The sequence below is a fragment of the Taudactylus pleione genome, unplaced genomic scaffold (genome assembly GCF_031769625.1).
Source record: "Taudactylus pleione unplaced genomic scaffold, aTauple2 ptg000177l, whole genome shotgun sequence".
NCBI classification, from domain to species: Eukaryota; Metazoa; Chordata; class Amphibia; order Anura; family Myobatrachidae; genus Taudactylus; species Taudactylus pleione.
In genome coordinates, this window is record NW_028284579.1 from 395,206 (window position 1) to 422,658 (window position 27,453).

Consider the following 27,453-nt stretch of genomic DNA (forward strand, 5'->3'; position numbering starts at 1 on the left):
CAAAGTAGTTTGTGAAACAGATTTGCAGTGAATATCTTAAGTATTTCTCTTCACAAGCAACAAGGAAGAGACATTGTAGACCAAAGAAGAAAAGGAAGAACACTGTCAGAAGTGGGATTTGAACCCACGCCTCCAGAGGAGACTGCGACCTGAACGCAGCGCCTTAGACCGCTCGGCCATCCTGACACATAAAAAACTACGTTTCATAAAAATTGGATAAAACTAATTAACCAAAACTACTTTTTCAAAGGTGCAATGTCCATGCTGCTGTTGAAACTATTGATTCAAATATTAGTAATAAATTGCTTTTTCAATTATTTTTCAAAGATGCTTAAGGTTGGATAAATCAAAAAGATATTGTAAAAATAACATTAACACGGAATTACCTATAGTTTAGGATTTTCCAAATATTTGAGAAAATGCTTGATACAAATAACATCTTCACATGCTCTACAATTAATGCCTGAATTTTGGATTGATTGATTGAGAGCTGCATTGAAAGAAAATCATTACTCCAAATGTGGCAGTTTCCAAAATACATTGAAAAGGGGTTGAGCAGTATCTATTTTTCTAATTCATAGAATGCCAAGGAAAAATGCGGTAATTATTTTTTTTGCTCTATTCAGGATTGGATTCCAAGTTTCTAGAATTTGTTGTCTTGTGGATTTTCACTCACCATAGAAAAGACATTTATGAACTTTCCAAGAACTGGCTAATGATATTGGCTTATGGCCTTGATTGGATGCTATGAAGGAGTGTACAAGTAGGGTTTGTGTTCATGACCACTGGCTTAAAAGAGCAGTGTTCTTACTCCTGAGTTATGGAGCCCTGATTCAGAAGTTGGGGGATATTTTATTTTGCAAACTCAGTATATGAAAAAATGTTGACCAAAGAAAAAAATACATATAATATTGATGTCTGAAGTAGTATTTAAGTCCATATTTTTAGGAAAGATTGCAACATTTTCTTTGATTGATATAAAGCAGAAATAATGGAAGGTTGATTATTCTTCAAAGTGGTTTGTGAAACAGATTTGCAGTGAATATCTTAAGTATTTCTCTTCACAAGCAACAAGGAAGAGACATTGTAGAACAAAGACGAAAAGGAAGAACACTGTCAGAAGTGGGATTTGAACCCACGCCTCCAGAGGAGACTGCGACCTGAACGCAGCGCCTTAGACCGCTCGGCCATCCTGACACATAAAAAACTACGTTTCATAAAAATTGGATAAAACTAATTAACCAAAACTACTTTTTCAAAGGTGCAATGTCCATGCTGCTGTTGAAACTATTGATTCAAATATTAGTAATAAATTGCTTTTTCAATTATTTTTCAAAGATGCTTAAGGTTGGATAAATCAAAAAGATATTGTAAAAATAACATTAACACGGAATTACCTATAGTTTAGGATTTTCCAAATATTTGAGAAAATGCTTGACACAAATAACATCTTCACATGCTCTACAATTAATGCCTGAATTTTGTATTGATTGATTGAGAGCTGCATTGAAAGAAAATCATTACTCCAAATGTGGCAGTTTCCAAAATACATTGAAAAGGGGATGTGCAGTATCTATTTTTCTAATTCATAGAATGCCAAGGAAAAATGCGGTAATTATTTTTTTTGCTCTATTCAGGATTGGATTCCAAGTGTCTAGAATTTGTTGTCTTGTGGATTTTCACTCACCATAGAAAAGACATTTATGAACTTTCCAAGAACTGGCTAATGATATTGGCTTATGGCCTTGATTGGATGCTATGAAGGAGTGTACAAGTAGGGTTTGTGTTCATGACCACTGGCTTAAAAGAGCAGTGTTCTTACTCCTGAGATATGGAGCCCTGATTCAGAAGTTGGGGGATATTTTATTTTGCAAACTCAGTATATGAAAAAATGTTGACCAAAGAAAAAAATACATATAATATTGATGTCTGAAGTAGTAATTAAGTCCATATTTTTAGGAAAGATTGCAACATTTTCTTTGATTGATATAAAGCAGAAATAATGGAAGGTTGATTATTCTTCAAAGTGGTTTGTGAAACAGATTTGCAGTGAATATCTTAAGTATTTCTCTTCACAAGCAACAAGGAAGAGACATTGTAGAACAAAGAAGAAAAGGAAGAACACTGTCAGAAGTGGGATTTGAACCCACGCCTCCAGAGGAGACTGCGACCTGAACGCAGCGCCTTAGACCGCTCGGCCATCCTGACACATAAAAAACTACGTTTCATAAAAATTGGATAAAACTAATTAACCAAAACTACTTTTTCAAAGGTGCAATGTCCATGCTGCTGTTGAAACTATTGATTCAAATATTAGTAATAAATTGCTTTTTCAATTATTTTTCAAAGATGCTTAAGGTTGGATAAATCAAAAAGATATTGTAAAAATAACATTAACACGGAATTACCTATAGTTTAGGATTTTCCAAATATTTGAGAAAATGCTTGACACAAATAACATCTTCACATGCTCTACAATTAATGCCTGAATTTTGTATTGATTGATTGAGAGCTGCATTGAAAGAAAATCATTACTCCAAATGTGGCAGTTTCCAAAATACATTGAAAAGGGGATGTGCAGTATCTATTTTTCTAATTCATAGAATGCCAAGGAAAAATGCGGTAATTATTTTTTTTGCTCTATTCAGGATTGGATTCCAAGTGTCTAGAATTTGTTGTCTTGTGGATTTTCACTCACCATAGAAAAGACATTTATGAACTTTCCAAGAACTGGCTAATGATATTGGCTTATGGCCTTGATTGGATGCTATGAAGGAGTGTACAAGTAGGGTTTGTGTTCAACACCACTGGCTTAAAAGAGCAGTGTTCTTACTCCTGAGATATGGAGCCCTGATTCAGAAGTTGGGGAATATTTTATTTTGCAAACTCAGTATATGAAAAAATGTTGACCAAAGAAAAAAATACATATAATATTGATGTCTGAAGTAGTATTTAAGTCCATATTTTTAGGGAAGATTGCAACATTTTCTTTGATTGATATAAAGCAGAAATAATGGAAGGTTGATTATTCTTCAAAGTAGTTTGTGAAACAGATTTGCAGTGAATATCTTAAGTATTTCTCTTCACAAGCAACAAGGAAGAGACATTGTAGAACAAAGACGAAAAGGAAGAACACTGTCAGAAGTGGGATTTGAACCCACGCCTCCAGAGGAGACTGCGACCTGAACGCAGCGCCTTAGACCGCTCGGCCATCCTGACACATAAAAAACTAAGTTTCATAAAAATTGGATAAAACTAATTAACCAAAACTACTTTTTCAAAGGTGCAATGTCCATGCTGCTGTTGAAACTATTGATTCAAATATTAGTAATAAATTGCTTTTTCAATTATTTTTCAAAGATGCTTAAGGTTGGATAAATCAAAAAGATATTGTAAAAATAACATTAACACGGAATTACCTATAGTTTAGGATTTTCCAAATATTTGAGAAAATGCTTGACACAAATAACATCTTCACATGCTCTACAATTAATGCCTGAATTTTGTATTGATTGATTGAGAGCTGCATTGAAAGAAAATCATTACTCCAAATGTGGCAGTTTCCAAAATACATTGAAAAGGGGATGTGCAGTATCTATTTTTCTAATTCATAGAATGCCAAGGAAAAATGCGGTAATTATTTTTTTTGCTCTATTCAGGATTGGATTCCAAGTGTCTAGAATTTGTTGTCTTGTGGATTTTCACTCACCATAGAAAAGACATTTATGAACTTTCCAAGAACTGGCTAATGATATTGGCTTATGGCCTTGATTGGATGCTATGAAGGAGTGTACAAGTAGGGTTTGTGTTCAACACCACTGGCTTAAAAGAGCAGTGTTCTTACTCCTGAGATATGGAGCCCTGATTCAGAAGTTGGGGAATATTTTATTTTGCAAACTCAGTATATGAAAAAATGTTGACCAAAGAAAAAAATACATATAATATTGATGTCTGAAGTAGTATTTAAGTCCATATTTTTAGGGAAGATTGCAACATTTTCTTTGATTGATATAAAGCAGAAATAATGGAAGGTTGATTATTCTTCAAAGTAGTTTGTGAAACAGATTTGCAGTGAATATCTTAAGTATTTCTCTTCACAAGCAACAAGGAAGAGACATTGTAGAACAAAGAAGAAAAGGAAGAACACTGTCAGAAGTGGGATTTGAACCCACGCCTCCAGAGGAGACTGCGACCTGAACGCAGCGCCTTAGACCGCTCGGCCATCCTGACACATAAAAAACTACGTTTCATAAATATTGGATAAAACTAATTAACCAAAACTACTTTTTCAAAGGTGCAATGTCCATGCTGCTGTTGAAACTATTGATTCAAATATTAGTAATAAATTGCTTTTTCAATTATTTTTCAAAGATGCTTAAGGTTGGATAAATCAAAAAGATATTGTAAAAATAACATTAACACGGAATTACCTATAGTTTAGGATTTTCCAAATATTTGAGAAAATGCTTGACACAAATAACATCTTCACATGCTCTACAATTAATGCCTGAATTTTGTATTGATTGATTGAGAGCTGCATTGAAAGAAAATCATTACTCCAAATGTGGCAGTTTCCAAAATACATTGAAAATGGGATGTGCAGTATCTATTTTTCTAATTCATAGAATGCCAAGGAAAAATGCGGTAATTATTTTTTTTGCTCTATTCAGGATTGGATTCCAAGTGTCTAGAATTTGTTGTCTTGTGGATTTTCACTCACCATAGAAAAGACATTTATGAACTTTCCAAGAACTGGCTAATGATATTGGCTTATGGCCTTGATTGGATGCTATGAAGGAGTGTACAAGTAGGGTTTGTGTTCAACACCACTGGCTTAAAAGAGCAGTGTTCTTACTCCTGAGATATGGAGCCCTGATTCAGAAGTTGGGGGATATTTTATTTTGCAAACTCAGTATATGAAAAAATGTTGACCAAAGAAAAAAATACATATAATATTGATGTCTGAAGTAGTATTTAAGTCCATATTTTTAGGGAAGATTGCAACATTTTCTTTGATTGATATAAAGCAGAAATAATGGAAGGTTGATTATTCTTCAAAGTGGTTTGTGAAACAGATTTGCAGTGAATATCTTAAGTATTTCTCTTCACAAGCAACAAGGAAGAGACATTGTAGAACAAAGAAGAAAAGGAAGAACACTGTCAGAAGTGGGATTTGAACCCATGCCTCCAGAGGAGACTGCGACCTGAACGCAGCACCTTAGACCGCTCGGCCATCCTGACACATAAAAAACTACGTTTCATAAAAATTGGATAAAACTAATTAACCAAAACTACTTTTTCAAAGGTGCAATGTCCATGCTGCTGTTGAAACTATTGATTCAAATATTAGTAATAAATTGCTTTTTCAATTATTTTTCAAAGATGCTTAAAGTTGGATAAATCAAAAAGATATTGTAAAAATAACATTAACACGGAATTAACTATAGTTTAGGATTTTCCAAATATTTGAGAAAATGCTTGATACAAATAACATCTTCACATGCTCTACAATTAATGCCTGAATTTTGTATTGATTGATTGAGAGCTGCATTGAAAGAAAATCATTACTCCAAATGTGGCAGTTTCCAAAATACATTGAAAAGGGGATGTGCAGTATCTATTTTTCTAATTCATAGAATGCCAAGGAAAAATGCGGTAATTATTTTTTTTGCTCTATTCAGGATTGGATTCCAAGTGTCTAGAATTTGTTGTCTTGTGGATTTTTACTCACCATAGAAAAGACATTTATGAACTTTCCAAGAACTGGCTAATGATATTGGCTTATGGCCTTGATTGGATGCTATGAAGGAGTGTACAAGTAGGGTTTGTGTTCAACACCACTGGCTTAAAAGAGCAGTGTTCTTACTCCTGAGATATGGAGCCCTGATTCAGAAGTTGGGGGATATTTTATTTTGCAAACTCAGTATATGAAAAAATGTTGACCAAAGAAAAAAATACATATAATATTGATGTCTGAAGTAGTATTTAAGTCCATATTTTTAGGGAAGATTGCAACATTTTCTTTGATTGATATAAAGCAGAAATAATGGAAGGTTGATTATTCTTCAAAGTGGTTTGTGAAACAGATTTGCAGTGAATATCTTAAGTATTTCTCTTCACAAGCAACAAGGAAGAGACATTGTAGAACAAAGAAGAAAAGGAAGAACACTGTCAGAAGTGGGATTTGAACCCACGCCTCCAGAGGAGACTGCGACCTGAACGCAGCGCCTTAGACCGCTCGGCCATCCTGACACATAAAAAACTAAGTTTCATAAAAATTGGATAAAACTAATTAACCAAAACTACTTTTTCAAAGGTGCAATGTCCATGCTGCTGTTGAAACTATTGATTCAAATATTAGTAATAAATTGCTTTTTCAATTATTTTTCAAAGATGCTTAAAGTTGGATAAATCAAAAAGATATTGTAAAAATAACATTAACACGGAATTACCTATAGTTTAGGATTTTCCAAATATTTGAGAAAATGCTTGATACAAATAACATCTTCCCATGCTCTACAATTAATGCCTGAATTTTGGATTGATTGATTGAGAGCTGCATTGAAAGAAAATCATTACTCCAAATGTGGCAGTTTCCAAAATACATTGAAAAGGGGTTGAGCAGTATCTATTTTTCTAATTCATAGAATGCCAAGGAAAAATGCGGTAATTATTTTTTTTGCTCTATTCAGGATTGGATTCCAAGTTTCTAGAATTTGTTGTCTTGTGGATTTTCACTCACCATAGAAAAGACATTTATGAACTTTCCAAGAACTGGCTAATGATATTGGCTTATGGCCTTGATTGGATGCTATGAAGGAGTGTACAAGTAGGGTTTGTGTTCATGACCACTGGCTTAAAAGAGCAGTGTTCTTACTCCTGAGATATGGAGCCCTGATTCAGAAGTTGGGGGATATTTTATTTTGCAAACTCAGTATATGAAAAAATGTTGACCAAAGAAAAAAATACATATAATATTGATGTCTGAAGTAGTATTTAAGTCCATATTTTTAGGAAAGATTGCAACATTTTCTTTGATTGATATAAAGCAGAAATAATGGAAGGTTGATTATTCTTCAAAGTGGTTTGTGAAACAGATTTGCAGTGAATATCTTAAGTATTTCTCTTCACAAGCAACAAGGAAGAGACATTGTAGAACAAAGAAGAAAAGGAAGAACACTGTCAGAAGTCTAATTTGAACCCATGCTTCCAGAGGAGACTGCGACCTGAACGCAGCGCCTTAGACCGCTCGGCCATCCTGACACATAAAAAACTAAGTTTCATAAAAATTGGATAAAACTAATTAACCAAAATTACTTTTTCAAAGGTGCAATGTCCATGCTGCTGTTGAAACTATTGATTCAAATATTAGTAATAAATTGCTTTTTCAATTATTTTTCAAAGATGCTTAAAGTTGGATAAATCAAAAAGATATTGTAAAAATAACATTAACACGGAATTAACTATAGTTTAGGATTTTCCAAATATTTGAGAAAATGCTTGATACAAATAACATCTTCACATGCTCTACAAATAATGCCTGAATTTTGTATTGATTGATTGAGAGCTGCATTGAAAGAAAATCATTACTCCAAATGTGGCAGTTTCCAAAATACATTGAAAAGGGGTTGTGCAGTATCTATTTTTCTAATTCATAGAATGCCAAGGAAAAATGCGGTAATTATTTTTTTTGCTCTATTCAGGATTGGATTCCAAGTGTCTAGAATTTGTTGTCTTGTGGATTTTCACTCACCATAGAAAAGACATTTATGAACTTTCCAAGAACTGGCTAATGATATTGGCTTATGGCCTTGATTGGATGCTATGAAGGAGTGTACAAGTAGGGTTTGTGTTCATGACCACTGGCTTAAAAGAGCAGTGTTCTTACTCCTGAGATATGGAGCCCTGATTCAGAAGTTGGGGGATATTTTATTTTGCAAACTCAGTATATGAAAAAATGTTGACCAAAGAAAAAAATACATATAATATTGATGTCTGAAGTAGTAATTAAGTCCATATTTTTAGGAAAGATTGCAACATTTTCTTTGATTGATATAAAGCAGAAATAATGGAAGGTTGATTATTCTTCAAAGTAGTTTGTGAAACAGATTTGCAGTGAATATCTTAAGTATTTCTCTTCACAAGCAACAAGGAAGAGACATTGTAGACCAAAGAAGAAAAGGAAGAACACTGTCAGAAGTGGGATTTGAACCCACGCCTCCAGAGGAGACTGCGACCTGAACGCAGCGCCTTAGACCGCTCGGCCATCCTGACACATAAAAAACTACGTTTCATAAAAATTGGATAAAACTAATTAACCAAAACTACTTTTTCAAAGGTGCAATGTCCATGCTGCTGTTGAAACTATTGATTCAAATATTAGTAATAAATTGCTTTTTCAATTATTTTTCAAAGATGCTTAAGGTTGGATAAATCAAAAAGATATTGTAAAAATAACATTAACACGGAATTACCTATAGTTTAGGATTTTCCAAATATTTGAGAAAATGCTTGATACAAATAACATCTTCACATGCTCTACAATTAATGCCTGAATTTTGGATTGATTGATTGAGAGCTGCATTGAAAGAAAATCATTACTCCAAATGTGGCAGTTTCCAAAATACATTGAAAAGGGGTTGAGCAGTATCTATTTTTCTAATTCATAGAATGCCAAGGAAAAATGCGGTAATTATTTTTTTTGCTCTATTCAGGATTGGATTCCAAGTTTCTAGAATTTGTTGTCTTGTGGATTTTCACTCACCATAGAAAAGACATTTATGAACTTTCCAAGAACTGGCTAATGATATTGGCTTATGGCCTTGATTGGATGCTATGAAGGAGTGTACAAGTAGGGTTTGTGTTCATGACCACTGGCTTAAAAGAGCAGTGTTCTTACTCCTGAGTTATGGAGCCCTGATTCAGAAGTTGGGGGATATTTTATTTTGCAAACTCAGTATATGAAAAAATGTTGACCAAAGAAAAAAATACATATAATATTGATGTCTGAAGTAGTATTTAAGTCCATATTTTTAGGAAAGATTGCAACATTTTCTTTGATTGATATAAAGCAGAAATAATGGAAGGTTGATTATTCTTCAAAGTGGTTTGTGAAACAGATTTGCAGTGAATATCTTAAGTATTTCTCTTCACAAGCAACAAGGAAGAGACATTGTAGAACAAAGACGAAAAGGAAGAACACTGTCAGAAGTGGGATTTGAACCCACGCCTCCAGAGGAGACTGCGACCTGAACGCAGCGCCTTAGACCGCTCGGCCATCCTGACACATAAAAAACTACGTTTCATAAAAATTGGATAAAACTAATTAACCAAAACTACTTTTTCAAAGGTGCAATGTCCATGCTGCTGTTGAAACTATTGATTCAAATATTAGTAATAAATTGCTTTTTCAATTATTTTTCAAAGATGCTTAAGGTTGGATAAATCAAAAAGATATTGTAAAAATAACATTAACACGGAATTACCTATAGTTTAGGATTTTCCAAATATTTGAGAAAATGCTTGACACAAATAACATCTTCACATGCTCTACAATTAATGCCTGAATTTTGTATTGATTGATTGAGAGCTGCATTGAAAGAAAATCATTACTCCAAATGTGGCAGTTTCCAAAATACATTGAAAAGGGGATGTGCAGTATCTATTTTTCTAATTCATAGAATGCCAAGGAAAAATGCGGTAATTATTTTTTTTGCTCTATTCAGGATTGGATTCCAAGTGTCTAGAATTTGTTGTCTTGTGGATTTTCACTCACCATAGAAAAGACATTTATGAACTTTCCAAGAACTGGCTAATGATATTGGCTTATGGCCTTGATTGGATGCTATGAAGGAGTGTACAAGTAGGGTTTGTGTTCATGACCACTGGCTTAAAAGAGCAGTGTTCTTACTCCTGAGATATGGAGCCCTGATTCAGAAGTTGGGGGATATTTTATTTTGCAAACTCAGTATATGAAAAAATGTTGACCAAAGAAAAAAATACATATAATATTGATGTCTGAAGTAGTAATTAAGTCCATATTTTTAGGAAAGATTGCAACATTTTCTTTGATTGATATAAAGCAGAAATAATGGAAGGTTGATTATTCTTCAAAGTGGTTTGTGAAACAGATTTGCAGTGAATATCTTAAGTATTTCTCTTCACAAGCAACAAGGAAGAGACATTGTAGAACAAAGAAGAAAAGGAAGAACACTGTCAGAAGTGGGATTTGAACCCACGCCTCCAGAGGAGACTGCGACCTGAACGCAGCGCCTTAGACCGCTCGGCCATCCTGACACATAAAAAACTACGTTTCATAAAAATTGGATAAAACTAATTAACCAAAACTACTTTTTCAAAGGTGCAATGTCCATGCTGCTGTTGAAACTATTGATTCAAATATTAGTAATAAATTGCTTTTTCAATTATTTTTCAAAGATGCTTAAGGTTGGATAAATCAAAAAGATATTGTAAAAATAACATTAACACGGAATTACCTATAGTTTAGGATTTTCCAAATATTTGAGAAAATGCTTGACACAAATAACATCTTCACATGCTCTACAATTAATGCCTGAATTTTGTATTGATTGATTGAGAGCTGCATTGAAAGAAAATCATTACTCCAAATGTGGCAGTTTCCAAAATACATTGAAAAGGGGATGTGCAGTATCTATTTTTCTAATTCATAGAATGCCAAGGAAAAATGCGGTAATTATTTTTTTTGCTCTATTCAGGATTGGATTCCAAGTGTCTAGAATTTGTTGTCTTGTGGATTTTCACTCACCATAGAAAAGACATTTATGAACTTTCCAAGAACTGGCTAATGATATTGGCTTATGGCCTTGATTGGATGCTATGAAGGAGTGTACAAGTAGGGTTTGTGTTCAACACCACTGGCTTAAAAGAGCAGTGTTCTTACTCCTGAGATATGGAGCCCTGATTCAGAAGTTGGGGAATATTTTATTTTGCAAACTCAGTATATGAAAAAATGTTGACCAAAGAAAAAAATACATATAATATTGATGTCTGAAGTAGTATTTAAGTCCATATTTTTAGGGAAGATTGCAACATTTTCTTTGATTGATATAAAGCAGAAATAATGGAAGGTTGATTATTCTTCAAAGTAGTTTGTGAAACAGATTTGCAGTGAATATCTTAAGTATTTCTCTTCACAAGCAACAAGGAAGAGACATTGTAGAACAAAGAAGAAAAGGAAGAACACTGTCAGAAGTGGGATTTGAACCCACGCCTCCAGAGGAGACTGCGACCTGAACGCAGCGCCTTAGACCGCTCGGCCATCCTGACACATAAAAAACTACGTTTCATAAATATTGGATAAAACTAATTAACCAAAACTACTTTTTCAAAGGTGCAATGTCCATGCTGCTGTTGAAACTATTGATTCAAATATTAGTAATAAATTGCTTTTTCAATTATTTTTCAAAGATGCTTAAGGTTGGATAAATCAAAAAGATATTGTAAAAATAACATTAACACGGAATTACCTATAGTTTAGGATTTTCCAAATATTTGAGAAAATGCTTGATACAAATAACATCTTCACATGCTCTACAATTAATGCCTGAATTTTGGATTGATTGATTGAGAGCTGCATTGAAAGAAAATCATTACTCCAAATGTGGCAGTTTCCAAAATACATTGAAAAGGCGTTGAGCAGTATCTATTTTTCTAATTCATAGAATGCCAAGGAAAAATGCGGTAATTATTTTTTTTGCTCTATTCAGGATTGGATTCCAAGTTTCTAGAATTTGTTGTCTTGTGGATTTTCACTCACCATAGAAAAGACATTTATGAACTTTCCAAGAACTGGCTAATGATATTGGCTTATGGCCTTGATTGGATGCTATGAAGGAGTGTACAAGTAGGGTTTGTGTTCATGACCACTGGCTTAAAAGAGCAGTGTTCTTACTCCTGAGATATGGAGTCCTGATTCAGAAGTTGGGGGATATTTTATTTTGCAAAATCAGTATATGAAAAAATGTTGACCAAAGAAAAAAATACATATAATATTGATGTCTGAAGTAGTATTTAAGTCCATATTTTTAGGAAAGATTGCAACATTTTCTTTGATTGATATAAAGCAGAAATAATGGAAGGTTGATTATTCTTCAAAGTGGTTTGTGAAACAGATTTGCAGTGAATATCTTAAGTATTTCTCTTCACAAGCAACAAGGAAGAGACATTGTAGAACAAAGACGAAAAGGAAGAACACTGTCAGAAGTGGGATTTGAACCCACGCCTCCAGAGGAGACTGCGACCTGAACGCAGCGCCTTAGACCGCTCGGCCATCCTGACACATAAAAAACTAAGTTTCATAAAAATTGGATAAAACTAATTAACCAAAACTACTTTTTCAAAGGTGCAATGTCCATGCTGCTGTTGAAACTATTGATTCAAATATTAGTAATAAATTGCTTTTTCAATTATTTTTCAAAGATGCTTAAGGTTGGATAAATCAAAAAGATATTGTAAAAATAACATTAACACGGAATTACCTATAGTTTAGGATTTTCCAAATATTTGAGAAAATGCTTAACACAAATAACATCTTCACATGCTCTACAATTAATGCCTGAATTTTGTATTGATTGATTGAGAGCTGCATTGAAAGAAAATCATTACTCCAAATGTGGCAGTTTCCAAAATACATTGAAAAGGGGATGTGCAGTATCTATTTTTCTAATTCATAGAATGCCAAGGAAAAATGCGGTAATTATTTTTTTTGCTCTATTCAGGATTGGATTCCAAGTGTCTAGAATTTGTTGTCTTGTGGATTTTTACTCACCATAGAAAAGACATTTATGAACTTTCCAAGAACTGGCTAATGATATTGGCTTATGGCCTTGATTGGATGCTATGAAGGAGTGTACAAGTAGGGTTTGTGTTCAACACCACTGGCTTAAAAGAGCAGTGTTCTTACTCCTGAGATATGGAGCCCTGATTCAGAAGTTGGGGGATATTTTATTTTGCAAACTCAGTATATGAAAAAATGTTGACCAAAGAAAAAAATACATATAATATTGATGTCTGAAGTAGTATTTAAGTCCATATTTTTAGGGAAGATTGCAACATTTTCTTTGATTGATATAAAGCAGAAATAATGGAAGGTTGATTATTCTTAAAAGTGGTTTGTGAAACAGATTTGCAGTGAATATCTTAAGTATTTCTCTTCACAAGCAACAAGGAAGAGACATTGTAGAACAAAGAAGAAAAGGAAGAACACTGTCAGAAGTGGGATTTGAACCCACGCCTCCAGAGGAGACTGCGACCTGAACGCAGCGCCTTAGACCGCTCGGCCATCCTGACACATAAAAAACTAAGTTTCATAAAAATTGGATAAAACTAATTAACCAAAACTACTTTTTCAAAGGTGCAATGTCCATGCTGCTGTTGAAACTATTGATTCAAATATTAGTAATAAATTGCTTTTTCAATTATTTTTCAAAGATGCTTAAAGTTGGATAAATCAAAAAGATATTGTAAAAATAACATTAACACGGAATTACCTATAGTTTAGGATTTTCCAAATATTTGAGAAAATGCTTGATACAAATAACATCTTCCCATGCTCTACAATTAATGCCTGAATTTTGGATTGATTGATTGAGAGCTGCATTGAAAGAAAATCATTACTCCAAATGTGGCAGTTTCCAAAATACATTGAAAAGGGGTTGAGCAGTATCTATTTTTCTAATTCATAGAATGCCAAGGAAAAATGCGGTAATTATTTTTTTTGCTCTATTCAGGATTGGATTCCAAGTTTCTAGAATTTGTTGTCTTGTGGATTTTCACTCACCATAGAAAAGACATTTATGAACTTTCCAAGAACTGGCTAATGATATTGGCTTATGGCCTTGATTGGATGCTATGAAGGAGTGTACAAGTAGGGTTTGTGTTCATGACCACTGGCTTAAAAGAGCAGTGTTCTTACTCCTGAGATATGGAGCCCTGATTCAGAAGTTGGGGGATATTTTATTTTGCAAACTCAGTATATGAAAAAATGTTGACCAAAGAAAAAAATACATATAATATTGATGTCTGAAGTAGTATTTAAGTCCATATTTTTAGGAAAGATTGCAACATTTTCTTTGATTGATATAAAGCAGAAATAATGGAAGGTTGATTATTCTTCAAAGTGGTTTGTGAAACAGATTTGCAGTGAATATCTTAAGTATTTCTCTTCACAAGCAACAAGGAAGAGACATTGTAGAACAAAGAGCAGTGTTCTTACTCCTGAGTTATGGAGCCCTGATTCAGAAGTTGGGGGATATTTTATTTTGCAAACTCAGTATATGAAAAAATGTTGACCAAAGAAAAAAATACATATAATATTGATGTCTGAAGTAGTAATTAAGTCCATATTTTTAGGAAAGATTGCAACATTTTCTTTGATTGATATAAAGCAGAAATAATGGAAGGTTGATTATTCTTCAAAGTGGTTTGTGAAACAGATTTGCAGTGAATATCTTAAGTATTTCTCTTCACAAGCAACAAGGAAGAGACATTGTAGAACAAAGAAGAAAAGGAAGAACACTGTCAGAAGTGGGATTTGAACCCACGCCTCCAGAGGAGACTGCGACCTGAACGCAGCGCCTTAGACCGCTCGGCCATCCTGACACATAAAAAACTATGTTTCATAAAAATTGGATAAAACTAATTAACCAAAACTACTTTTTCAAAGGTGCAATGTCCATGCTGCTGTTGAAACTATTGATTCAAATATTAGTAATAAATTGCTTTTTCAATTATTTTTCAAAGATGCTTAAGGTTGGATAAATCAAAAAGATATTGTAAAAATAACATTAACACGGAATTACCTATAGTTTAGGATTTTCCAAATATTTGAGAAAATGCTTGACACAAATAACATCTTCACATGCTCTACAATTAATGCCTGAATTTTGTATTGATTGATTGAGAGCTGCATTGAAAGAAAATCATTACTCCAAATGTGGCAGTTTCCAAAATACATTGAAAAGGGGATGTGCAGTATCTATTTTTCTAATTCATAGAATGCCAAGGAAAAATGCGGTAATTATTTTTTTTGCTCTATTCAGGATTGGATTCCAAGTGTCTAGAATTTGTTGTCTTGTGGATTTTCACTCACCATAGAAAAGACATTTATGAACTTTCCAAGAACTGGCTAATGATATTGGCTTATGGCCTTGATTGGATGCTATGAAGGAGTGTACAAGTAGGGTTTGTGTTCATGACCACTGGCTTCAAAGAGCAGTGTTCTTACTCCTGAGATATGGAGCCCTGATTCAGAAGTTGGGGGATATTTTATTTTGCAAACTCAGTATATGAAAAAATGTTGACCAAAGAAAAAAATACATATAATATTGATGTCTGAAGTAGTATTTAAGTCCATATTTTTAGGGAAGATTGCAACATTTTATTTGATTGATATAAAGCAGAAATAATGGAAGGTTGATTATTCTTCAAAGTGGTTTGTGAAACAGATTTGCAGTGAATATCTTAAGTATTTCTCTTCACAAGCAACAAGGAAGAGACATTGTAGAACAAAGAAGAAAAGGAAGAACACTGTCAGAAGTGGGATTTGAACCAACGCCTCCAGAGGAGACTGCGACCTGAACGCAGCGCCTTAGACCGCTCGGCCATCCTGACACATAAAACACTACGTTTCATAAAAATTGGATAAAACTAATTAACCAAAACTACTTTTTCAAAGGTGCAATGTCCATGCTGCTGTTGAAACTATTGATTCAAATATTAGTAATAAATTGCTTTTTCAATTATTTTTCAAAGATGCTTAAGGTTGGATAAATCAAAAAGATATTGTAAAAATAACATTAACACGGAATTACCTATAGTTTAGGATTTTCCAAATATTTGAGAAAATGCTTGATACAAATAACATCTTCACATGCTCTACAATTAATGCCTGAATTTTGTATTGATTGATTGAGAGCTGCATTGAAAGAAAATCATTACTCCAAATGTGGCAGTTTCCAAAATACATTGAAAAGGGGTTGTGCAGTATCTATTTTTCTAATTCATAGAATGCCAAGGAAAAATGCAGTAATTATTTTTTTTGCTCTATTCAGGATTGGATTCCAAGTGTCTAGAATTTGTTGTCTTGTGGATTTTCACTCACCATAGAAAAGACATTTATGAACTTTCCAAGAACTGGCTAATGATATTGGCTTATGGCCTTGATTGGATGCTATGAAGGAGTGTACAAGTAGGGTTTGTGTTCATGACCACTGGCTTAAAAGAGCAGTGTTCTTACTCCTGAGATATGGAGCCCTGATTCAGAAGTTGGGGAATATTTTATTTTGCAAACTCAGTATATGAAAAAATGTTGACCAAAGAAAAAAATATATATAATATTGATGTCTGAAGTAGTATTTAAGTCCATATTTTTAGGGAAGATTGCAACATTTTATTTGATTGATATAAAGCAGAAATAATGGAAGGTTGATTATTCTTCAAAGTGGTTTGTGAAACAGATTTGCAGTGAATATCTTAAGTATTTCTCTTCACAAGCAACAAGGAAGAGACATTGTAGAACAAAGAAGAAAAGGAAGAACACTGTCAGAAGTGGGATTTGAACCCACACCTCCAGAGGAGACTGCGACCTGAACGCAGTGCCTTAGACCGCTCGGCCATCCTGACACATAAAAAACTATGTTTCATAAAAATTGGATAAAACTAATTAACCAAAACTACTTTTTCAAAGGTGCAATGTCCATGCTGCTGTTGAAACTATTGATTCAAATATTAGTAATAAATTGCTTTTTCAATTATTTTTCAAAGATGCTTAAGGTTGGATAAATCAAAAAGATATTGTAAAAATAACATTAACACGGAATTACCTATAGTTTAGGATTTTCCAAATATTTGAGAAAATGCTTGACACAAATAACATCTTCACATGCTCTACAATTAATGCCTGAATTTTGTATTGATTGATTGAGAGCTGCATTGAAAGAAAATCATTACTCCAAATGTGGCAGTTTCCAAAATACATTGAAAAGGGGATGTGCAGTATCTATTTTTCTAATTCATAGAATGCCAAGGAAAAATGTGGTAATTATTTTTTTTGCTCTATTCAGGATTGGATTCCAAGTGTCTAGAATTTGTTGTCTTGTGGATTTTCACTCACCATAGAAAAGACATTTATGAACTTTCCAAGAACTGGCTAATGATATTGGCTTATGGCCTTGATTGGATGCTATGAAGGAGTGTACAAGTAGGGTTTGTGTTCATGACCACTGGCTTCAAAGAGCAGTGTTCTTACTCCTGAGATATGGAGCCCTGATTCAGAAGTTGGGGGATATTTTATTTTGCAAACTCAGTATATGAAAAAATGTTGACCAAAGAAAAAAATACATATAATATTGATGTCTGAAGTAGTATTTAAGTCCACATTTTTAGGGAAGATTGCAACATTTTATTTGATTGATATAAAGCAGAAATAATGGAAGGTTGATTATTCTTCAAAGTAGTTTGTGAAACAGATTTGCAGTGAATATCTTAAGTATTTCTCTTCACAAGCAACAAGGAAGAGACATTGTAGAACAAAGTAGAAAAGAAAGAACTCTGTCAGAAGTGGGATTTGAACCCACGCCTTCAGAGGAGACTGCGACCTGAACGCAGCGCCTTAGACCGCTCGGCCATCCTGACACACAAAAAACTAAGTTTCATAAAAATTGGATAAAACTAATTAACCAAAACTACTTTTTCAAAGGTGCAATGTCCATGCTGCTGTTGAAACTATTGATTCAAATATTAGTAATAAATTGCTTTTTCAATTATTTTTCAAAGATGCTTAAGGTTGGATAAATCAAAAAGATATTGTAAAAATAACATTAACACGGAATTACCTATAGTTTAGGATTTTCCAAATATTTGAGAAAATGCTTGACACAAATAACATCTTCACATGCTCTACAATTAATGCCTGAATTTTGTATTGATTGATTGAGAGCTGCATTGAAAGAAAATCATTACTCCAAATGTGGCAGTTTCCAAAATACATTGAAAAGGGGATGTGCAGTATCTATTTTTCTAATTCATAGAATGCCAAGGAAAAATGCGGTAATTATTTTTTTTGCTCTATTCAGGATTGGATTCCAAGTGTCTAGAATTTGTTGTCTTGTGGATTTTCACTCACCATAGAAAAGACATTTATGAACTTTCCAAGAACTGGCTAATGATATTGGCTTATGGCCTTGATTGGATGCTATGAAGGAGTGTACAAGTAGGGTTTGTGTTCAACACCACTGGCTTAAAAGAGCAGTGTTCTTACTCCTGAGATATGGAGCCCTGATTCAGAAGTTGGGGGATATTTTATTTTGCAAACTCAGTATATGAAAAAATGTTGACCAAAGAAAAAAATACATATAATATTGATGTCTGAAGTAGTATTTAAGTCCACATTTTTAGGGAAGATTGCAACATTTTATTTGATTGATATAAAGCAGAAATAATGGAAGGTTGATTATTCTTCAAAGTGGTTTGTGAAACAGATTTGCAGTGAATATCTTAAGTATTTCTCTTCACAAGCAACAAGGAAGAGACATTGTAGAACAAAGAAGAAAAGGAAGAACACTGTCAGAAGTGGGATTTGAACCAACGCCTCCAGAGGAGACTGCGACCTGAACGCAGCGCCTTAGACCGCTCGGCCATCCTGACACATAAAAGACTATGTTTCATAAAAATTGGATAAAACTAATTAACCAAAACTACTTTTTCAAAGGTGCAATGTCCATGCTGCTGTTGAAACTATTGATTCAAATATTAGTAATAAATTGCTTTTTCAATTATTTTTCAAAGATGCTTAAGGTTGGATAAATCAAAAAGATATTGTAAAAATAACATTAACACGGAATTACCTATAGTTTAGGATTTTCCAAATATTTGAGAAAATGCTTGATACAAATAACATCTTCACATGCTCTACAATTAATGCCTGAATTTTGTATTGATTGATTGAGAGCTGCATTGAAAGAAAATCATTACTCCAAATGTGGCAGTTTCCAAAATACATTGAAAAGGGGTTGTGCAGTATCTATTTTTCTAATTCATAGAATGCCAAGGAAAAATGCAGTAATTATTTTTTTTGCTCTATTCAGGATTGGATTCCAAGTGTCTAGAATTTGTTGTCTTGTGGATTTTCACTCACCATAGAAAAGACATTTATGAACTTTCCAAGAACTGGCTAATGATATTGGCTTATGGCCTTGATTGGATGCTATGAAGGAGTGTACAAGTAGGGTTTGTGTTCATGACCACTGGCTTAAAAGAGCAGTGTTCTTACTCCTGAGATATGGAGCCCTGATTCAGAAGTTGGGGAATATTTTATTTTGCAAACTCAGTATATGAAAAAATGTTGACCAAAGAAAAAAATATATATAATATTGATGTCTGAAGTAGTATTTAAGTCCATATTTTTAGGAAAGATTGCAACATTTTCTTTGATTGATATAAAGCAGAAATAATGGAAGGTTGATTATTCTTCAAAGTAGTTTGTGAAACAGATTTGCAGTGAATATCTTAAGTATTTCTCTTCACAAGCAACAAGGAAGAGACATTGTAGAACAAAGAAGAAAAGGAAGAACACTGTCAGAAGTGGGATTTGAACCCACGCCTCCAGAGGAGACTGCGACCTGAACGCAGCGCCTTAGACCGCTCGGCCATCCTGACACATAAAAAACTAAGTTTCATAAAAATTGGATAAAACTAATTAACCAAAACTACTTTTTCAAAGGTGCAATGTCCATGCTGCTGTTGAAACTATTGATTCAAATATTAGTAATAAATTGCTTTTTCAATTATTTTTCAAAGATGCTTAAGGTTGGATAAATCAAAAAGATATTGTAAAAATAACATTAACATGGAATTACCTATAGTTTAGGATTTTCCAAATATTTGAGAAAATGCTTGACACAAATAACATCTTCACATGCTCTACAATTAATGCCTGAATTTTGTATTGATTGATTGAGAGCTGCATTGAAAGAAAATCATTACTCCAAATGTGGCAGTTTCCAAAATACATTGAAAAGGGGATGTGCAGTATCTATTTTTCTAATTCATAGAATGCCAAGGAAAAATGCGGTAATTATTTTTTTTGCTCTATTCAGGATTGGATTCCAAGTGTCTAGAATTTGTTGTCTTGTGGATTTTCACTCACCATAGAAAAGACATTTATGAACTTTCCAAGAACTGGCTAATGATATTGGCTTATGGCCTTGATTGGATGCTATGAAGGAGTGTACAAGTAGGGTTTGTGTTCAACACCACTGGCTTAAAAGAGCAGTGTTCTTACTCCTGAGATATGGAGCCCTGATTCAGAAGTTGGGGGATATTTTATTTTGCAAACTCAGTATATGAAAAAATGTTGACCAAAGAAAAAAATACATATAATATTGATGTCTGAAGTAGTATTTAAGTCCATATTTTTAGGAAAGATTGCAACATTTTCTTTGATTGATATAAAGCAGAAATAATGGAAGGTTGATTATTCTTCAAAGTGGTTTGTGAAACAGATTTGCAGTGAATATCTTAAGTATTTCTCTTCACAAGCAACAAGGAAGAGACATTGTAGAACAAAGAAGAAAAGGAAGAACACTGTCAGAAGTGGGATTTGAACCCACGTCTCCAGAGGAGACTGCGACCTGAACGCAGCACCTTAGACCGCTCGGCCATCCTGACACATAAAAAACTACTTTTCATAAAAATTGGATAAAACTAATTAACCAAAACTACTTTTTCAAAGGTGCAATGTCCATGCTGCTGTTGAAACTATTGATTCAAATATTAGTAATAAATTGCTTTTTCAATTATTTTTCAAAGATGCTTAAGGTTGGATAAATCAAAAAGATATTGTAAAAATAACATTAACACGGAATTACCTATAGTTTAGGATTTTCCAAATATTTGAGAAAATGCTTGACACAAATAACATCTTCACATGCTCTACAATTAATGCCTGAATTTTGTATTGATTGATTGAGAGCTGCATTGAAAGAAAATCATTACTCCAAATGTGGCAGTTTCCAAAATACATTGAAAAGGGGATGTGCAGTATCTATTTTTCTAATTCATAGAATGCCAAGGAAAAATGTGGTAATTATTTTTTTTGCTCTATTCAGGATTGGATTCCAAGTGTCTAGAATTTGTTGTCTTGTGGATTTTCACTCACCATAGAAAAGACATTTATGAACTTTCCAAGAACTGGCTAATAATATTGGCTTATGGCCTTGATTGGATGCTATGAAGGAGTGTACAAGTAGGGTTTGTGTTCATGACCACTGGCTTCAAAGAGCAGTGTTCTTACTCCTGAGATATGGAGCCCTGATTCAGAAGTTGGGGGATATTTTATTTTGCAAACTCAGTATATGAAAAAATGTTGACCAAAGAAAAAAATACATATAATATTGATGTCTGAAGTAGTATTTAAGTCCATATTTTTAGGAAAGATTGCAACATTTTCTTTGATTGATATAAAGCAGAAATAATGGAAGGTTGATTATTCTTCAAAGTAGTTTGTGAAACAGATTTGCAGTGAATATCTTAAGTATTTCTCTTCACAAGCAACAAGGAAGAGACATTGTAGAACAAAGAAGAAAAGGAAGAACACTGTCAGAAGTGGGATTTGAACCCACGTCTCCAGAGGAAACTGCGACCTGAACGCAGCACCTTAGACCGCTCGGCCATCCTGACACATAAAAAACTACTTTTCATAAAAATTGGATAAAACTAATTAACCAAAACTACTTTTTCAAAGGTGCAATGTCCATGCTGCTGTTGAAACTATTGATTCAAATATTAGTAATAAATTGCTTTTTCAATTATTTTTCAAAGATGCTTAAGGTTGGATAAATCAAAAAGATATTGTAAAAATAACATTAACACGGAATTACCTATAGTTTAGGATTTTCCAAATATTTGAGAAAATGCTTGACACAAATAACATCTTCACATGCTCTACAATTAATACCTGAATTTTGTATTGATTGATTGAGAGCTGCATTGAAAGAAAATCATTACTCCAAATGTGGCAGTTTCCAAAATACATTGAAAAGGGGATGTGCAGTATCTATTTTTCTAATTCATAGAATGCCAAGGAAAAATGTGGTAATTATTTTTTTTGCTCTATTCAGGATTGGATTCCAAGTGTCTAGAATTTGTTGTCTTGTGGATTTTCACTCACCATAGAAAAGACATTTATGAACTTTCCAAGAACTGGCTAATAATATTGGCTTATGGCCTTGATTGGATGCTATGAAGGAGTGTACAAGTAGGGTTTGTGTTCATGACCACTGGCTTCAAAGAGCAGTGTTCTTACTCCTGAGATATGGAGCCCTGATTCAGAAGTTGGGGGATATTTTATTTTGCAAACTCAGTATATGAAAAAATGTTGACCAAAGAAAAAAATACATATAATATTGATGTCTGAAGTAGTATTTAAGTCCATATTTTTAGGAAAGATTGCAACATTTTCTTTGATTGATATAAAGCAGAAATAATGGAAGGTTGATTATTCTTCAAAGTAGTTTGTGAAACAGATTTGCAGTGAATATCTTAAGTATTTCTCTTCACAAGCAACAAGGAAGAGACATTGTAGAACAAAGTAGAAAAGAAAGAACTCTGTCAGAAGTGGGATTTGAACCCACGCCTCCAGAGGAGACTGCGACCTGAACGCAGCGCCTTAGACCGCTCGGCCATCCTGACACACAAAAAACTAACTTTCATAAAAATTGGATAAAACTAATTAACCAAAACTACTTTTTCAAAGGTGCAATGTCCATGCTGCTGTTGAAACTATTGATTCAAATATTAGTAATAAATTGCTTTTTCAATTATTTTTCAAAGATGCTTAAGGTTGGATAAATCAAAAAGATATTGTAAAAATAACATTAACACGGAATTACCTATAGTTTAGGATTTTCCAAATATTTGAGAAAATGCTTGACACAAATAACATCTTCACATGCTCTACAATTAATGCCTGAATTTTGTATTGATTGATTGAGAGCTGCATTGAAAGAAAATCATTACTCCAAATGTGGCAGTTTCCAAAATACATTGAAAAGGGGATGTGCAGTATCTATTTTTCTAATTCATAGAATGCCAAGGAAAAATGTGGTAATTATTTTTTTTGCTCTATTCAGGATTGGATTCCAAGTGTCTAGAATTTGTTGTCTTGTGGATTTTCACTCACCATAGAAAAGACATTTATGAACTTTCCAAGAACTGGCTAATAATATTGGCTTATGGCCTTGATTGGATGCTATGAAGGAGTGTACAAGTAGGGTTTGTGTTCATGACCACTGGCTTCAAAGAGCAGTGTTCTTACTCCTGAGATATGGAGCCCTGATTCAGAAGTTGGGGGATATTTTATTTTGCAAACTCAGTATATGAAAAAATGTTGACCAAAGAAAAAAATACATATAATATTGATGTCTGAAGTAGTATTTAAGTCCATATTTTTAGGAAAGATTGCAACATTTTCTTTGATTGATATAAAGCAGAAATAATGGAAGGTTGATTATTCTTCAAAGTAGTTTGTGAAACAGATTTGCAGTGAATATCTTAAGTATTTCTCTTCACAAGCAACAAGGAAGAGACATTGTAGAACAAAGTAGAAAAGAAAGAACTCTGTCAGAAGTGGGATTTGAACCCACGCCTCCAGAGGAGACTGCGACCTGAACGCAGCGCCTTAGACCGCTCGGCCATCCTGACACACAAAAAACTAAGTTTCATAAAAATTGGATAAAACTAATTAACCAAAACTACTTTTTCAAAGGTGCAATGTCCATGCTGCTGTTGAAACTATTGATTCAAATATTAGTAATAAATTGCTTTTTCAATTATTTTTCAAAGATGCTTAAGGTTGGATAAATCAAAAAGATATTGTAAAAATAACATTAACACGGAATTACCTATAGTTTAGGATTTTCCAAATATTTGAGAAAATGCTTGACACAAATAACATCTTCACATGCTCTACAATTAATGCCTGAATTTTGTATTGATTGATTGAGAGCTGCATTGAAAGAAAATCATTACTCCAAATGTGGCAGTTTCCAAAATACATTGAAAAGGGGATGTGCAGTATCTATTTTTCTAATTCATAGAATGCCAAGGAAAAATGTGGTAATTATTTTTTTTGCTCTATTCAGGATTGGATTCCAAGTGTCTAGAATTTGTTGTCTTGTGGATTTTCACTCACCATAGAAAAGACATTTATGAACTTTCCAAGAACTGGCTAATGATATTGGCTTATGGCCTTGATTGGATGCTATGAAGGAGTGTACAAGTAGGGTTTGTGTTCATGACCACTGGCTTCAAAGAGCAGTGTTCTTACTCCTGAGATATGGAGCCCTGATTCAGAAGTTGGGGGATATTTTATTTTGCAAACTCAGTATATGAAAAAATGTTGACCAAAGAAAAAAATACATATAATATTGATGTCTGAAGTAGTATTTAAGTCCATATTTTTAGGAAAGATTGCAACATTTTCTTTGATTGATATAAAGCAGAAATAATGGAAGGTTGATTATTCTTCAAAGTAGTTTGTGAAACAGATTTGCAGTGAATATCTTAAGTATTTCTCTTCACAAGCAACAAGGAAGAGACATTGTAGAACAAAGTAGAAAAGAAAGAACTCTGTCAGAAGTGGGATTTGAACCCACGCCTCCAGAGGAGACTGCGACCTGAACGCAGCGCCTTAGACCGCTCGGCCATCCTGACACACAAAAAACTAAGTTTCATAAAAATTGGATAAAACTAATTAACCAAAACTACTTTTTCAAAGGTGCAATGTCCATGCTGCTGTTGAAACTATTGATTCAAATATTAGTAATAAATTGCTTTTTCAATTATTTTTCAAAGATGCTTAAGGTTGGATAAATCAAAAAGATATTGTAAAAATAACATTAACACGGAATTACCTATAGTTTAGGATTTTCCAAATATTTGAGAAAATGCTTGACACAAATAACATCTTCACATGCTCTACAATTAATGCCTGAATTTTGTATTGATTGATTGAGAGCTGCATTGAAAGAAAATCATTACTCCAAATGTGGCAGTTTCCAAAATACATTGAAAAGGGGATGTGCAGTATCTATTTTTCTAATTCATAGAATGCCAAGGAAAAATGCGGTAATTATTTTTTTTGCTCTATTCAGGATTGGATTCCAAGTGTCTAGAATTTGTTGTCTTGTGGATTTTCACTCACCATAGAAAAGACATTTATGAACTTTCCAAGAACTGGCTAATGATATTGGCTTATGGCCTTGATTGGATGCTATGAAGGAGTGTACAAGTAGGGTTTGTGTTCAACACCACTGGCTTAAAAGAGCAGTGTTCTTACTCCTGAGATATGGAGCCCTGATTCAGAAGTTGGGGGATATTTTATTTTGCAAACTCAGTATATGAAAAAATGTTGACCAAAGAAAAAAATACATATAATATTGATGTCTGAAGTAGTATTTAAGTCCACATTTTTAGGGAAGATTGCAACATTTTATTTGATTGATATAAAGCAGAAATAATGGAAGGTTGATTATTCTTCAAAGTGGTTTGTGAAACAGATTTGCAGTGAATATCTTAAGTATTTCTCTTCACAAGCAACAAGGAAGAGACATTGTAGAACAAAGAAGAAAAGGAAGAACACTGTCAGAAGTGGGATTTGAACCAACGCCTCCAGAGGAGACTGCGACCTGAACGCAGCGCCTTAGACCGCTCGGCCATCCTGACACATAAAACACTACGTTTCATAAAAATTGGATAAAACTAATTAACCAAAACTACTTTTTCAAAGGTGCAATGTCCATGCTGCTGTTGAAACTATTGATTCAAATATTAGTAATAAATTGCTTTTTCAATTATTTTTCAAAGATGCTTAAGGTTGGATAAATCAAAAAGATATTGTAAAAATAACATTAACACGGAATTACCTATAGTTTAGGATTTTCCAAATATTTGAGAAAATGCTTGATACAAATAACATCTTCACATGCTCTACAATTAATGCCTGAATTTTGTATTGATTGATTGAGAGCTGCATTGAAAGAAAATCATTACTCCAAATGTGGCAGTTTCCAAAATACATTGAAAAGGGGTTGTGCAGTATCTATTTTTCTAATTCATAGAATGCCAAGGAAAAATGCAGTAATTATTTTTTTTGCTCTATTCAGGATTGGATTCCAAGTGTCTAGAATTTGTTGTCTTGTGGATTTTCACTCACCATAGAAAAGACATTTATGAACTTTCCAAGAACTGGCTAATGATATTTGCTTATGGCCTTGATTGGATGCTATGAAGGAGTGTACAAGTAGGGTTTGTGTTCATGACCACTGGCTTAAAAGAGCAGTGTTCTTACTCCTGAGATATGGAGCCCTGATTCAGAAGTTGGGGAATATTTTATTTTGCAAACTCAGTATATGAAAAAATGTTGACCAAAGAAAAAAATATATATAATATTGATGTCTGAAGTAGTATTTAAGTCCATATTTTTAGGAAAGATTGCAACATTTTCTTTGATTGATATAAAGCAGAAATAATGGAAGGTTGATTATTCTTCAAAGTAGTTTGTGAAACAGATTTGCAGTGAATATCTTAAGTATTTCTCTTCACAAGCAACAAGGAAGAGACATTGTAGAACAAAGAAGAAAAGGAAGAACACTGTCAGAAGTGGGATTTGAACCCACGCCTCCAGAGGAGACTGCGACCTGAACGCAGCGCCTTAGACCGCTCGGCCATCCTGACACATAAAAAACTAAGTTTCATAAAAATTGGATAAAACTAATTAACCAAAACTACTTTTTCAAAGGTGCAATGTCCATGCTGCTGTTGAAACTATTGATTCAAATATTAGTAATAAATTGCTTTTTCAATTATTTTTCAAAGATGCTTAAGGTTGGATAAATCAAAAAGATATTGTAAAAATAACATTAACATGGAATTACCTATAGTTTAGGATTTTCCAAATATTTGAGAAAATGCTTGACACAAATAACATCTTCACATGCTCTACAATTAATGCCTGAATTTTGTATTGATTGATTGAGAGCTGCATTGAAAGAAAATCATTACTCCAAATGTGGCAGTTTCCAAAATACATTGAAAAGGGGTTGTGCAGTATCTATTTTTCTAATTCATAGAATGCCAAGGAAAAATGCGGTAATTATTTTTTTTGCTCTATTCAGGATTGGATTCCAAGTGTCTAGAATTTGTTGTCTTGTGGATTTTCACTCACCATAGAAAAGACATTTATGAACTTTCCAAGAACTGGCTAATGATATTGGCTTATGGCCTTGATTGGATGCTATGAAGGAGTGTACAAGTAGGGTTTGTGTTCAACACCACTGGCTTAAAAGAGCAGTGTTCTTACTCCTGAGATATGGAGCCCTGATTCAGAAGTTGGGGGATATTTTATTTTGCAAACTC

General features: G+C 33.5%; 26 non-coding genes across 26 annotated transcripts; all 26 read right to left on the reverse strand.

Annotated features, from left to right (window-relative positions):
- Positions 1–103: 103 nt before the first annotated feature.
- Positions 104–186, reverse strand: TRNAL-CAG (transfer RNA leucine (anticodon CAG)). Its single transcript has one exon. It is a non-coding gene; the product is annotated as a tRNA-Leu (tRNA).
- A 928-nt stretch (positions 187–1,114) lies between these two features.
- Positions 1,115–1,197, reverse strand: TRNAL-CAG (transfer RNA leucine (anticodon CAG)). Its single transcript has one exon. It is a non-coding gene; the product is annotated as a tRNA-Leu (tRNA).
- A 928-nt stretch (positions 1,198–2,125) lies between these two features.
- Positions 2,126–2,208, reverse strand: TRNAL-CAG (transfer RNA leucine (anticodon CAG)). The gene has a single exon. It is a non-coding gene; the product is annotated as a tRNA-Leu (tRNA).
- A 928-nt stretch (positions 2,209–3,136) lies between these two features.
- On the reverse strand, positions 3,137–3,219 carry TRNAL-CAG (transfer RNA leucine (anticodon CAG)). Its single transcript has one exon. It is a non-coding gene; the product is annotated as a tRNA-Leu (tRNA).
- A 928-nt stretch (positions 3,220–4,147) lies between these two features.
- Positions 4,148–4,230, reverse strand: TRNAL-CAG (transfer RNA leucine (anticodon CAG)). The gene has a single exon. It is a non-coding gene; the product is annotated as a tRNA-Leu (tRNA).
- Positions 4,231–5,158: 928 nt separating this feature from the next.
- On the reverse strand, positions 5,159–5,241 carry TRNAL-CAG (transfer RNA leucine (anticodon CAG)). Its single transcript has one exon. It is a non-coding gene; the product is annotated as a tRNA-Leu (tRNA).
- Positions 5,242–6,169: 928 nt separating this feature from the next.
- TRNAL-CAG (transfer RNA leucine (anticodon CAG)) lies at positions 6,170–6,252 on the reverse strand. The gene has a single exon. It is a non-coding gene; the product is annotated as a tRNA-Leu (tRNA).
- Positions 6,253–8,191: 1,939 nt separating this feature from the next.
- TRNAL-CAG (transfer RNA leucine (anticodon CAG)) lies at positions 8,192–8,274 on the reverse strand. Its single transcript has one exon. It is a non-coding gene; the product is annotated as a tRNA-Leu (tRNA).
- Positions 8,275–9,202: 928 nt separating this feature from the next.
- Positions 9,203–9,285, reverse strand: TRNAL-CAG (transfer RNA leucine (anticodon CAG)). Its single transcript has one exon. It is a non-coding gene; the product is annotated as a tRNA-Leu (tRNA).
- A 928-nt stretch (positions 9,286–10,213) lies between these two features.
- On the reverse strand, positions 10,214–10,296 carry TRNAL-CAG (transfer RNA leucine (anticodon CAG)). Its single transcript has one exon. It is a non-coding gene; the product is annotated as a tRNA-Leu (tRNA).
- Positions 10,297–11,224: 928 nt separating this feature from the next.
- TRNAL-CAG (transfer RNA leucine (anticodon CAG)) lies at positions 11,225–11,307 on the reverse strand. Its single transcript has one exon. It is a non-coding gene; the product is annotated as a tRNA-Leu (tRNA).
- A 928-nt stretch (positions 11,308–12,235) lies between these two features.
- Positions 12,236–12,318, reverse strand: TRNAL-CAG (transfer RNA leucine (anticodon CAG)). The gene has a single exon. It is a non-coding gene; the product is annotated as a tRNA-Leu (tRNA).
- A 928-nt stretch (positions 12,319–13,246) lies between these two features.
- TRNAL-CAG (transfer RNA leucine (anticodon CAG)) lies at positions 13,247–13,329 on the reverse strand. Its single transcript has one exon. It is a non-coding gene; the product is annotated as a tRNA-Leu (tRNA).
- A 1,228-nt stretch (positions 13,330–14,557) lies between these two features.
- TRNAL-CAG (transfer RNA leucine (anticodon CAG)) lies at positions 14,558–14,640 on the reverse strand. Its single transcript has one exon. It is a non-coding gene; the product is annotated as a tRNA-Leu (tRNA).
- Positions 14,641–15,568: 928 nt separating this feature from the next.
- On the reverse strand, positions 15,569–15,651 carry TRNAL-CAG (transfer RNA leucine (anticodon CAG)). The gene has a single exon. It is a non-coding gene; the product is annotated as a tRNA-Leu (tRNA).
- Positions 15,652–16,579: 928 nt separating this feature from the next.
- TRNAL-CAG (transfer RNA leucine (anticodon CAG)) lies at positions 16,580–16,662 on the reverse strand. The gene has a single exon. It is a non-coding gene; the product is annotated as a tRNA-Leu (tRNA).
- Positions 16,663–17,590: 928 nt separating this feature from the next.
- On the reverse strand, positions 17,591–17,673 carry TRNAL-CAG (transfer RNA leucine (anticodon CAG)). The gene has a single exon. It is a non-coding gene; the product is annotated as a tRNA-Leu (tRNA).
- Positions 17,674–18,601: 928 nt separating this feature from the next.
- On the reverse strand, positions 18,602–18,684 carry TRNAL-CAG (transfer RNA leucine (anticodon CAG)). The gene has a single exon. It is a non-coding gene; the product is annotated as a tRNA-Leu (tRNA).
- Positions 18,685–19,612: 928 nt separating this feature from the next.
- TRNAL-CAG (transfer RNA leucine (anticodon CAG)) lies at positions 19,613–19,695 on the reverse strand. The gene has a single exon. It is a non-coding gene; the product is annotated as a tRNA-Leu (tRNA).
- Positions 19,696–20,623: 928 nt separating this feature from the next.
- Positions 20,624–20,706, reverse strand: TRNAL-CAG (transfer RNA leucine (anticodon CAG)). Its single transcript has one exon. It is a non-coding gene; the product is annotated as a tRNA-Leu (tRNA).
- A 928-nt stretch (positions 20,707–21,634) lies between these two features.
- TRNAL-CAG (transfer RNA leucine (anticodon CAG)) lies at positions 21,635–21,717 on the reverse strand. Its single transcript has one exon. It is a non-coding gene; the product is annotated as a tRNA-Leu (tRNA).
- Positions 21,718–22,645: 928 nt separating this feature from the next.
- TRNAL-CAG (transfer RNA leucine (anticodon CAG)) lies at positions 22,646–22,728 on the reverse strand. The gene has a single exon. It is a non-coding gene; the product is annotated as a tRNA-Leu (tRNA).
- A 928-nt stretch (positions 22,729–23,656) lies between these two features.
- TRNAL-CAG (transfer RNA leucine (anticodon CAG)) lies at positions 23,657–23,739 on the reverse strand. The gene has a single exon. It is a non-coding gene; the product is annotated as a tRNA-Leu (tRNA).
- A 928-nt stretch (positions 23,740–24,667) lies between these two features.
- On the reverse strand, positions 24,668–24,750 carry TRNAL-CAG (transfer RNA leucine (anticodon CAG)). The gene has a single exon. It is a non-coding gene; the product is annotated as a tRNA-Leu (tRNA).
- Positions 24,751–25,678: 928 nt separating this feature from the next.
- TRNAL-CAG (transfer RNA leucine (anticodon CAG)) lies at positions 25,679–25,761 on the reverse strand. The gene has a single exon. It is a non-coding gene; the product is annotated as a tRNA-Leu (tRNA).
- A 928-nt stretch (positions 25,762–26,689) lies between these two features.
- TRNAL-CAG (transfer RNA leucine (anticodon CAG)) lies at positions 26,690–26,772 on the reverse strand. Its single transcript has one exon. It is a non-coding gene; the product is annotated as a tRNA-Leu (tRNA).
- Positions 26,773–27,453: the final 681 nt, after the last annotated feature.